Source organism: Hordeum vulgare, chromosome 5H (genome assembly GCF_904849725.1).
Source record: "Hordeum vulgare subsp. vulgare chromosome 5H, MorexV3_pseudomolecules_assembly, whole genome shotgun sequence".
Lineage (NCBI taxonomy): Eukaryota > Viridiplantae > Streptophyta > Magnoliopsida > Poales > Poaceae > Hordeum > Hordeum vulgare.
The window spans coordinates 582308835-582322520 of record NC_058522.1 but is presented as its reverse complement, the minus strand read 5'-3'; positions in this window follow the sequence as shown (position 1 = coordinate 582322520).

Sequence of the window (13686 nt, the reverse complement as noted above, 5' to 3'; positions counted from 1 at the left end):
CAGCTGCAGCTTCTGCTTGCGGTGTGGGCGAAACCTTTTGTTTCTGCTTTCGAGTGTTACCTCCGTCGGCATCGCCGACTGTCTTGTGTTTGCCGCTCCGGATGCGGTCCTCTTCTTCGCCATTTGCGTAGCGAGCCGCTATCTCCATCATCTTGCTCATGGAGATGTCGCCCGTTCGACCAAACTTCAAGTACATTTCTCTGTACCGCACGCCTGCCTTGAAGGCGCAGACTGCTTGATTCTCGGTGACGTTCTCCACCGTGTGGTAGAGAGTCGTCCATCGCTGGATGAAGTCGCGCAAGGGCTCATTCGGCTTCTGGACACAGTGCTGAAGCTCCACAAGGCCTGCAGGGCGCTTGCACGTCCCTTCGAAGGTTCTGATGAACACTCGGGCTAGATCTGCCCAACTATAAATGCTTGAGGGGGCCAACTGGTTCAGCCAAGCTCGAGCCGAGCCGTCGAGCATCAGAGGGAGGTGCTGTTGGGTAACGTAGCATAAATTCAAAATTTTCCTACGCTTATTCAGATCTTCCTATGGAGAGACCAGCAACGAGAGAGGGGTAAGAGCATCTTCATACCTTTGAAGATCGCTAAGCGGAAGCGTTGCTAGAACGCGGTTGATGGAGTCGTACTCGCAGCGATTCCGATCTAGTGCCGAACAACGGCACCTCCGCGTTCAACACACGTGCAGCCCGGTGACGTCTCCCGCACCTTGATCCAGCAAGGAGGAGGGAGAGGTTGGGGAAGAAGACCAGCAACACGACGGCGTGGTGTTGGTGGAGAGACGAGGTCTCCCGGCAGGGCTTCGCCAAGCGCCGGCAGAGAGGAGGAGGAAGAAGTGCAGGGCTGCGCCGAGGGAGAGGGAAAACTGTGTCCTCCAAAGGCCAAAAGTGCCCACTATATATAGGGGAAGGGGAGAGGGGGTGCCACCCCTAGGGTTCCCACCCTAGGGGGTGCGGCAGCCCTCCCAGATGGGGAAAGTGGCGGCCAGATGGGGAGGAGGGGGTGGCGCACCCCTCTGGTGGGCCTAAGGCCCACCTAAGTTAGGGTTCCCCCCCTCTTTTTCTTTCCCCTGCGCCATGGGCTGATTGGGGAGGCGCACCAGCCCAACTAGGGGCTGGTTCCCACCCCCACTTAGCCCATCTTACCCCTTGGGGTCGCAGCCCCCCTTCGGTGGTCCCCCGGGACCACCTCCGGTGGTCCCGGTACGTTACCGGTGATGCCCGAAACACTTCCGGTGTCCGAAACCATCCGTCCTATATATCAATCTTTACCTCCAGACCATTCCGGAGCTCCTCGTGACGTCCGTGATCTCATCCGGGACTCCGAACAACTTTCGGTAATCTCGTATAACAATTCCCTATAACCCTAGCGTCGTCGAACCTTAAGTGTGTAGGCCCTACGGGTTCGGGAGACAGGCAGACATGACCGAGACACCTCTCTGGCCATTAACCATCAGCGGGGTCTGGATACCCATGGTGGCTCCCACTAGCTCCACGATGATCTCATCGGATGAACCACGATGTCAAGGATTCAATCAATCCCGTATACGATTCCCTTTGTCTGTCGGTATAGAACTTGCCCGAGATTCGATCGTCGGTATACCTATACCTTGTTTAATCTCGTTACCGGTAAGTCTCTTTACTCGTTCCGTAGCACGTCATCGTGTGACTAACTCCTTAGTCACATTGAGCTCATGATGATGTTCTACCGAGTGGGCCCAGAGATACCTCTCCGTCACACGGAGTGACAAATCCCGATCTCGATTCGTGCCAACCCAACAGACACTTTCGGAGGTACCCGTAGTGCACCTTTATAGTCACCCAGTTACGTTGTGACGTTTGATACACCCAAAGCACTCCTACGGTATCCGGGAGTTGCACAATCTCACGGTCGAAGGAAAAGATACTTGACATTAGAAAAGCATTAGCATACGAACAATACGATCTAGTGCTAGGCTTAGGATTGGGTCTTGTCCACCACATCATTCTCCCAATGATGTGATCCCGTTATCAATGACATCCAATGTCCATGATCAGGAAACCATGATCATCTATTGACTAACGAGCTAGCTAACTAGAGGCTTGCTAGGGACACATTGTGATCTATTCATTCACACATGTATTAGTGTTTCCTGTTAATACAATTATAGCATGAACGATAGACGATTATCATGAACAAGGAAATATGATAATAACCATTTTATTATTGCCTCTAGGGCATATTTCCAACAGTCTCCCACTTGCACTAGAGACAATAATCTAGTTACATTGTGATGTATCGAACACCCATAGCATTATGGTGCTGATCATGTTTTGCTCGTGGAAGAGGTTTAGTCAACGGGTCTGCAATATTCAGATCCGTGTGTACTTTACAAATATCTATCACTCCAGTTTGGACATGGTCCTGGATGGAGTTGTAGCGGCGCTTGATGTGCTTCGTCTTCCGGTGAAACCTGGGCTCTTTGGCTATGGCAATGGCTCCAGTGTTATCACAGAAGAGTGTCATAGGACCCGACGCGCTTGGAACCACTCCAAGGTCGGTGATGAGCTCCTTCATCCAAATTCCTTCATGAGCCGCTTCTGAAGCAGCTATGTACTCCGCTTCACATGTAGATGCTGCCACGACTTCTTGCTTGCTACTGCACCAGCTCACTGCCCCACCATTCAACACATATACGTATCCGGTTTGTGACTTAGAGTCATCCGGATCTGTGTCGAAGCTAGCATCGACGTAACCCTTTATGACGAGCTCTTCGTCACCTCCATAAACGAGAAACATTTCCTTAGTCCTTTTCAGGTACTTAAGGATATTCTTGACCGCTGTCCAGTGTTCCGCACCGGGATTACTTTGGTACCTTCCTACCAAGCTTATCACAAGGTTTATATCAGGTCTGGTACACAGCATGGCATACATTAGAGAGCCCACGGCTGAAGCGTAGGGGACAGAACTCATCTTCTCTCTATCTGCTGCCGTGGTCGGCGACTGAGTCTTACTCAATCTCATACCTTGCAAAACTGGCAAGAACCCTTTCTTTGAGCTTTCCATATTGAATTTCTTCAATATCTTGTCAAGGTATGTACTTTGCGAAAGACCTATGAGGCGTCTCGATCTATCTCTATAGATCTTGATGCCTAATATGTATGCAGCTTCTCCAAGGTCCTTCATTGAAAAACTCTTGTTCAAATAGGCCTTTATGCTCTCCAACATCTCTATATCATTCCCCATTAATAATATGTCATCCACATATAGTACGAGGAAAGCTACAGAGCTCCCACTCACTTTCTTGTACAGACAGGCTTCTCCGTAAACCTGTATGAACCCAAACGCTTTAATCACCTCATTAAAGCGAATGTTCCAACTCCGAGATGCTTGCACCAGCCCATAGATGGAGCGCTGGAGCTTGCATACTTTGTTAGCACCTTTAGGATCGACAAAACCTTCTGGTTGCATCATATACAACTCTTCCTTAAGATTCCCGTTAAGGAATGCTGTTTTGACGTCCATTTGCCAAATTTCATAATCATAAAAGGCGGCAATTGCTAACATGATTCGGACTGATTTCAGCTTCGCTACGGGAGAGAAAGTCTCTTCGTAGTCAACTCCTTGAATTTGTCGAAAACCCTTTGCGACAAGTCGAGCTTTGTAAACGGTTACATTACCGTTTGCATCAGTCTTCTTCTTGAAAATCCATTTATTTTCTATGGCTCGCCGGTCATCGGGCAAGTCCACCAAAGTCCATACTTTGTTCTCATACATGGATCCTATCTCGGATTTCATGGCCTCAAGCCATTTGTTGGAATCCGGGCCCGCCATCGCTTCTTCATAGTTCGAAGGTTCACCGTTGTCTAACAACATGATTTCCATCACAGGGTTGCCGTACCACTCTGGTGCGGAGCGTACCCTTGTGGACCTTTGTGGTTTAGTAGTAACTTGATCCGAAGCTTCATGATCATCATCATTAACTTCCTCTTCAGTTGGTATAGGCATCACAGGAACAACTTCTTGCGTTGCGCTACTTTCCTGTTCGAGAGGGGGTGTAATTACCTCATCAAGTTCTACCTTCCTCCCACTTAATTCTTTCGAGAGAAACTCTTTCTCTAGAAAGGATCCGTTCTTGGCAACAAAGGTTTTACCTTCGGATCTAAGATAGAAGGTATACCCAATAGTTTCCTTAGGGTATCCTATGAATACGCATTTCTCCGCTTTGGGTTCGAGCTTTTCTGGTTGAAGTTTCTTCACATAAGCATCGCAGCCCCAAACTTTAAGAAACGACAACTTAGGTTTCTTGCCAAACCACTGTTCATACGGTGTCGTCTCAACGGATTTAGACGGTGCCCTGTTTAAAGTGAATGCTGCAGTTTCTAATGCGTATCCCCAAAATGATAGCGGTAAGTCGGTGAGAGACATCATAGATCGTACCATATCTAATAAAGTGCGATTACGACGTTCAGACACTCCGTTGCGTTGCGGTGTGCCAGGCGGCGTTAGTTGTGAAACGATTCCACACTTTCTTAGGTGTGTGCCAAACTCGTGACTCAAATATTCTCCTCCACGATCAGATCGTAGACATTTTATTTTTCTGTCACGTTGATTCTCAACCTCACTCTGAAATTCCTTGAACTTTTCAAACGTCTCAGATTTGTGCTTCATCAAGTAGATATACCCATACCTACTCAAATCATCGGTGAGAGTGAGAACATAACGATAACCACCGCGAGCTTCAACGTTCATTGGGCCACACACATCAGTATGTATTATTTCCAATAAGTCGGAGGCTCTCTCCATTATTCCTGAGAATGGAGTCTTAGTCATCTTGCCCATGAGGCACGGTTCGCATGTGTCAAATGATTCAAAGTCAAGAGACTCTAGCAGTCCATCAGTATGGAGCTTCTTCATGCGCTTAACGCCGATATGACCACGGCGGCAGTGCCACAAGTATGTGGGACTATCATTATCAACTTTGCATCTTTTGGTACTCACACTATGAATATGTGTAACATCACGATCGAGATTCATCAAGAATAAACCATTCACCAGCGGAGCATGACCATAAAACATGTCACTCATATAAATAGAACAACCATTATTCTCTGACTTAAATGAGTAGCCGTCTCGCATTAAGCAAGACCCTGATACAATGTTCATGCTTAAAGCTGGTACTAAATAACAATTATTAAGGTTTAAAACTAATCCCGACGGTAGATGTAGAGGTAGCGTGCCGACGGCGATCACATCGACCTTTGAACCATTCCCGACGCGCATCGTCACCTCGTCCTTGGCCAGTCTCCGCTTATTCCGCAGTTCCTGCTTTGAGTTGCAAATGTGAGCAACAGCACCGGTATCAAATACCCAGGAGCTACTACGAGCGCTGGTAAGGTACACATCAATAACATGTATATCATATATACCTTTAACGTTGCCGGCCTTCTTGTCCGCTAAGTATTTGGGGCAGTTCCGCTTCCAGTGACCTTTTCCCTTGCAGTAGAAGCACTCAGTCTCAGGCTTGGGTCCGTTCTTTTTCTTCTTCCCGGCATCTGGCTTACCGGGCGCGGCAACAGCTTTGCCGTCTTTCTTGAAGTTCTTCTTACCCCTGCCTTTCTTGAAACTAGTGGTCTTGTTGACCATCAACACTTGATGCTCCTTCTTGATTTCTACTTCTGCAGACTTGAGCATCGAGTACAACTCGGGAATGGTTTTCTCCATCCCTTGCATGTTGTAGTTAAGCACAAAGCCTTTGTAGCTTGGTGGGAGAGACTGGAGGATTCTGTCAATGATAGCATCATCCGGAAGTTCGACTCCAAGTGAAGTCAGACGACCGTGTAACCCAGACATTTTGAGTATGTGCTCACTGACAGAACTGTTCTCCTCCATCTTACAGCTGAAGAACTTGTCGGAGACTTCATATCTCTCGACACGGGCATGATCTTGAAAAACTAGCTTCAGCTCTTGGAACATCTCATATGCCCCGTGTTGCTCAAAACGTCTTTGGAGCCCCGTTTCTAAACTGTATAACATGCCACACCTAACCAGAGAGTAGTCATCACTACGCGCTTGCCAGACGTTTAGAACGTCCTACGCTGCTGCGGGAGCGGGAGGGTCACCTAGCGGCGCATTAAGGACATAAGCCTTTTTAGCTGCTTCAAGGATGAGCTTCAGGTTGCGAACCCAGTCCGCATAGTTGCTACCATCATCTTTCAGCTTGTTTTTCTCTAGGAATGCGTTGAAGTTGAGGTTGACGTTGGACATCTACAATATTTATAAAGACAACTTTTAGACTAAGTTCATGACAATTAAGTTCATTTAATCAAATTAAGTATGAACTCCCACTTAAATCGACATCCCTCTAGTCATCTAAGTGATACATGATCCATGTTGACTAACCCGTGTCCGATCATCACGTGAGACGGACTAGTCACCATGGTGAGCAACTTCATGCTGATCGTATTCAACCATACGACTCATGTTCGACCTTTCGGTCTCTTGTATTCGAGGTCATGTCTGTACATGCTAAGCTCGTCGAGTCAACCTAAGTGTTTTGCGTGTGTAAATCTGGCTTACACCCGTTGTATGCGAACGTTAGAATCTATCACACCCGATCATCACGTGGTGCTTCGAGACAACGAACCTTCGCAACGGTGCACACTTAGGGGAATACGTTCTCGAAATTTTAGGAGGGATCATCTTATTATGCTACCGTCGTTTTAAGCAATAAGATGTAAAACATGATAAACATCACAATGCAATCATATAGTGACATGATATGGCCATTATCATCTTTGCTCATTCGATCTCCATCTTCAGGCATCGCATGATCATCATCGTCACCGGCGTGACACCATGATCTCCATCATCATGATCTCCATCATCGTGTCTCCGTGAAGTCGTCACGCCAACTACTACTATCACTACTACTATGGCTAACCGTTAGCAATGAAGTAAAAGTAGCAAGCACATGGCGTTGCATCTCATACAATAAATTAAGACAACTCTTATGGCTCCTGCCGGTTGTCATACTCATCGACATGCAAGTCGTGAAACCTATTACAATAACATGATCATCTCATACATCATACATGCAACATCACAACTTTGGCCATATCACATCACATGTCAAACCCTGCAAAACCAAGTTAGACGTCCTCTAATTGTTGTTGCAAGTTTTACGTGGCTGATTTGGGTTTCTAGCAAGAACGCCTTCTTACCTACGTGACAGCCACAACGATGATATGCCAAAGCTATTTACCCTTCATAAGGACCCTTTTCATCAAATCCAATCCGACTAGAGTAGGAGAGACAGACACCCGCTAGCCACCTTTATGCACGATGTGCATGTCTGTCGGTGGAACCAGTCTCACGTAAGCGTACGTGTAAGGTCGGTCCGGGCCGCTTCATCCCACAATACCGCCGGAAAATAATAAGACTAGTAACGGCAAGCAAATTGACAAACCATCGCCCACAACTTTTGTGTTCTACTCGTGCATAGAATCTACGCATAGAAAACCTGGCTCGGATGCCACTGTTGGGTAACGTAGCATAAATTCAAAATTTTCCTACGCTTATTCAGATCTTCCTATGGAGAGACCAGCAACGAGAGAGGGGTAAGAGCATCTTCATACCTTTGAAGATCGCTAAGCGGAAGCGTTGCTAGAACGCGGTTGATGGAGTCGTACTCGCAGCGATTCCGATCTAGTGCCGAACAACGGCACCTCCGCGTTCAACACACGTGCAGCCCGGTGACGTCTCCCGCACCTTGATCCAGCAAGGAGGAGGGAGAGGTTGGGGAAGAAGACCAGCAACACGACGGCATGGTGTTGGTGGAGAGACGAGGTCTCCCGGCAGGGCTTCGCCAAGCGCCGGCAGAGAGGAGGAGGAAGAAGTGCAGGGCTGCGCCGAGGGAGAGGGAAAACTGTGTCCTCCAAAGGCCAAAAGTGCCCACTATATATAGGAGAAGGGGAGAGGGGGTGCCACCCCTAGGGTTCCCACCCTAGGGGGTGCGGCAGCCCTCCCAGATGGGGAAAGTGGCGGCCAGATGGGGAGGAGGGGGTGGCGCACCCCTCTGGTGGGCCTAAGGCCCACCTAAGTTAGGGTCCCCCCCCCCTCTTTTTCTTTCCCCTGCTCCATGGGCTGATTGGGGAGGCGCACCAGCCCAACTAGGGGCTGGTTCCCACCCCCACTTAGCCCATCTTACCCCTTGGGGTCGCAGCCCCCCTTCGGTGGTCCCCCGGGACCACCTCCGGTGGTCCCGGTGGTCCCGGTACGTTACCGGTGATGCCCGAAACACTTCCAGTGTCCGAAACCATCCGTCCTATATATCAATCTTTACCTCCGGACCATTCCGGAGCTCCTCGTGACGTACGTGATCTCATCCGGGACTCCGAACAACTTTCGGTAATCTCGTATAACAATTCCCTATAACCCTAGCGTCGTCGAACCTTAAGTGTGTAGACCCTACGGGTTCGGGAGACAGGCAGACATGACCGAGACACCTCTCTGGCCATTAACCATCAGCGGGGTCTGGATACCCATGGTGGCTCCCACTAGCTCCACGATGATCTCATCGGATGAACCACGATGTCAAGGATTCAATCAATCCCGTATACGATTCCCTTTGTCTGTCGGTATAGAACTTGCCCGAGATTCGATCGTCGGTATACCTATACCTTGTTTAATCTCGTTACCGGTAAGTCTCTTTACTCGTTCCGTAGCACGTCATCGTGTGACTAACTCCTTAGTCACATTGAGCTCATGATGATGTTCTACCGAGTGGGCCCAGAGATACCTCTCCGTCACACGGAGTGACAAATCCCGATCTCGATTCGTGCCAACCCAACAGACACTTTCGGAGGTACCCATAGTGCACCTTTATAGTCACCCAGTTACGTTGTGACGTTTGATACACCCAAAGCACTCCTACGGTATCCGGGAGTTGCACAATCTCACGGTCGAAGGAAAAGATACTTGACATTAGAAAAGCATTAGCATACGAACAATACGATCTAGTGCTAGGCTTAGGATTGGGTCTTGTCCACCACATCATTCTCCCAATGATGTGATCCCGTTATCAATGACATCCAATGTCCATGATCAGGAAACCATGATCATCTATTGACTAACGAGCTAGCTAACTAGAGGCTTGCTAGGGACACATTGTGATCTATTCATTCACACATGTATTAGTGTTTCCTGTTAATACAATTATAGCATGAACGATAGACGATTATCATGAACAAGGAAATATGATAATAACCATTTTATTATTGCCTCTAGGGCATATTTCCAACAGGTGCTTCATAGCGACATGGTCGTCTCCTCCTCCGATCTGGACTGCCACTCGGTAGTCGTCTAGCCATGTTTCGGGCTTGGACTCCCTTGTAAATTTACCGATTCCCGCTGCCAATCGGAAGTTGGGCGGGATGTCAGCCGAGCGGATGGCTCGATTAAAACACTCGGGGCCAGACAAGATGGTCCTGCTTCCACTCAGACGGTCCATATCGCAACCATCGCGGTGGGCTCGACCCCTGTCGACTCTTTGCTGGGCGATTCGCCCCCTCGCGTCGGGTCTTGAGTCGTAAGTGTCGCCGACCGAACGCCGATCATCATGATGTCGGGACCCATAGGGCCCACCCCGCGGAGGGGTGCATGAGCGGCGGCGATACTGATGAGAACCAGGGCTGTGAACCGATCGATGCGTGTTTGCATGGATGGAACTATTGTGGATCCGATTGTGTGACTGGGAGACTGCCGAATTCTGCTGCTGCGCCGTGCGCAACAGAGCTCGGATTTGCTCGATTCCCCTTCCTGCCTCTGAATCATTCGGCTGGAGGGAATCGGCAATCTGGGCAGCCGCGGCCAAGTTGAGGAGAGGTGTGCGGAACAACTCCACGTTGCTTCGCCGAGTGTGTCGACTGGCAGAACGACGAGGCGGACGGCGCGCATCGGATGCTTCGCCGATTTCGCCTCGGTCGGCTTGACGGGGATCTTCGTGGGAGTTGTCCATGTGTACTTCTGCTGCAGGCCCACGACCCGCGTACTCGGAAGCGAGCTCAGTCGGAACCGAGCCCGAGCACTGGGAACGCGGGGCAACCACAACAGACTCCAAAACTGCCACCTGAGAGGACGCGATCTGACGCGCTCGGGCATGTTGCACCCAACGTTGGAGACGTGGACTGCGGGACCGCTTATTGCGGCGCATGACGGAGGTGCACGTCGATAATGGAGTCGATTGTTGGAGAAGGAGAACGCCGCGAGCGCCAGCACGGAAGTGCGTGGCCCCGCGATGGGGAAGCATCTCGACGTCGAGAGGCGCCTCCCGAAGCCACGCCGAGTCGTCGATGGTGAAGGAGAGAACGCCGAAGAGGATCTGGCGACCCATGCTTGAATCTCCACCAGACGACATGACGAAAGGAAGTAGTCGCAAACTCGCCGGAAGTTGCTTAGACGCCTGCCCCACGGTGGGCGCCAACTGTCGTGGGTATAAGCCTGACAGTAGATGTGTAGGGTACGAATGAGATGGGCAGAGTCCTAGCTACGGCGAGGTTGTATGAGTTCAGGCCCCTCTACGGTGGAGATAATAGCCCTACGTCTCAGTGCTCTCGGAGCTTGTTACCGAGTGTAATATGGAGTACAATGTTTGCTAACCCTTTGACCAGTGGGGGAGGGCGGCTTATATAGAGTGCGCTGCCCTCCACAACGGTTCTGACTCAGGGGTGGAGTAGTGGCGATTGAATGCATACGTTACAGGTAACGTATGCTCTAAATGCTAATAAACGCACCCGGAAACGTACGACAGTTATCCTCCAGAGAGGTTACGACGTACCGAGTGTATCCAGTCGGTAGGCCCGGTGCTCTCCGAATGTTAGTCTCCGACTGGATGATTCTGGGCCTGTTACCGACTGGATGATGGGGGCACCTTAATTCAGTCGGGGCATACTTAAGGTCCTGTCCCTCGTGTGGGGTAGTCCTTAGGTAGGACATGTAGGGCAGGCCTATGACCCTACCCTAGGACTATGACCCCATCAGTAAATGTAAATCAACCTCAAGTTGATGGACACCAAATAGATGTTCAAAATCAAGAACCCAACATAAATGTGCACTCAAATTATAATGTTGGGATATCGAAACAATCAGACTCCGTTGTTATGGGAAATCACACGGTGCCTGAAGAAATTAATGAAATATCCATAAATTATATTGATTCGGGAGAAACATACAATAGAAGCACTACAGTTGTCGACACAGATTTCTCCTCAAAAATTGTTGAAACCCTTCAACTGGATCCAGAGCCAAAATCTATGAAAGAGTGCCTCAAGCGCTCGGATTGGCCTAAATGGAAGGAAGCAATTGAGTCAGAATTACACTCGCTTAACAAAAAAGAGGTATTTTCTAAAATAATGCCTACTCCTCATAAAGTCTTTCCGGTGGGAGCTAAATGGGTTTTTGTTCGAAAAAATAACGAAAACAATGAGGTGGTGAGATATAAAGCGAGACTAGTAGCTCAAGGGTATACGCAGAGACCCGGTATCGATTACGACGATACATATTCTCCTGTAATGAGTGGAATTACATTTCGATACTTAATATCTTTGGCAGTACAGATGAATCTATCAATGCAGTTAATGGATGCGGTGACCGCTTATCTATATGGGTCACTAGATGCGGAAATTTATATGAAAGTCCCTGATGGACTTAAAATTCTGAATCCTAATATAAATCGCAACATGTATTGTGTAAAACTACATAAGTCACTCTATGGCTTGAAAGCAGTCGGGAAAAATGTGGTATAACCGACTCAGTGAGTTTCTTCTCAGTAAAGGATACTCGAATAAGAATGATTGCCCATGCGTATTTATAAAGAAATCCTCAAACGGATTTTGCATCATCTGAGTATATGTTGATGATCTCAACATCATTGGCAACGCAACAGATATATCTGTAGCACGCAATCATTTAATGACGGAGTTTGAGATGAAAGATTTGGGGAAAACCAAATTTTGCTTAGGTTTACAACTTGAGCATTTTCCCTCAGGAATACTCGTTTATCAACCCGCTTATATTCAAAAAAAATTGGAAAAATTCAACATGGATAAATCATATCCGTCTAAAACATCTATGGTCGTCCGATCCTTTGATATGAATAAGGATCCTTTTAGACCTAAGGATGATAACGAGGAGGTATTGGGACATGAGTTTCCATACCTCAGTGCCATAGGGGCACTAATGTACCTTGCAAATTGTACTAGACCAGACACTACCTTTGCAGTAAATTTACTGGCTTGACATAGTGCAGCTCCAACAAAACGTCATTGGACGGGAGTAAAGAATATCTTCAGATATTTACAAGGTACTAAAGATCTTGGTTTATTCTATCGGAAAAATCAAGACATGACCCTGATTGATTATACTGACGCTGGATATCTTTCTGACCCCCATAATGCGAGGTCACAAACAGGGTTTGTATTTTTATATGGTGGAACTGCTATTTCATGTAAGTCAACAAAACAGACATTGGTAGCAACTTCCACTAATCATTCTGAAATAATTGCATTATTTGAAGCTTCACGAGAATGTGTATGGCTCCGCAGAATAATAAATCATATCCAGACATCATGTGGTATCGGTTCATTAGAATCACCTACTATTATCTATGAAGATAATGCTGCATGTGCTGCCCAAATGCATATGTGATATATTAAAAGTAATATCACAAAATACATCTCCTCAAAACTATTTTTCCCTCACCAGTTACAGAAAGATGGAAAATTTAATATTTTGCAAATAAAATCTTGTGACAATCTTGCAGACTTGTTCACTAAGTCTTTGCCAACATCAGCATTTCAAGAATGCATTCATGGCATTGGTATGAGACGACTACGAAGTTTGCAAAATTCAGGGGGAGAAATTTCCTAGAAATAAACTTCTGAGCTTTCCAACGGATTTCTCATGTAGTTTTGAATATGTGACTAAATATACTAACGATATACGAATTTTCTATAGATCCTCTTATATTTTCTTACAGGGATATAAATAGTACAAGATTAAAGATTCTCAAAGTTGTGAGATCAAGGATCAAGAAAAATCAGAGACTTTCCATACTCAGGATATATGAAGATTCTTAAGACAATGAAGATTAATAACAACACTGTCCAAAAAAGAGTGTTAGAAATTAATTAGCGTTAAAATTAGGCTAAATAGGCAATTAGCATATTCCTTAGTACTCCCTTCGTAAACTAATATAAGAACGTTTAGATCACTGTTTTAGTTATCTAAACACTCTTACATTAGTTTACAGAGGGAGTATATTCTAACAGGTCGTTAGAATCCTAGCATTGTCCAGACGCAGTAGATAGGGAACCGTCGTCACATCTCTTTAAACTGTCGTCCTAAAACGACACGAATCAATGTAACCGATATTGTAAGCACCTGTTCAGGCCATATATATATATATATATATGAACACAACATTAATGAAGATATCCTTTCACTTTCAATCTCACACTTTTCTCTTCATAATAGACAGCCAAGCACACGAGTGGGGCGACAAGGAGGTGCCAAACCGGTCTATCCTAATCATCGATCATCATCACGACTTTCTACTGAATCACGTGCGGGCCCACACACACACACACACGGACAGGGGCATTTCCGTCACCCAAATCTATCTCCAACTTCACTTCCACTTCCACC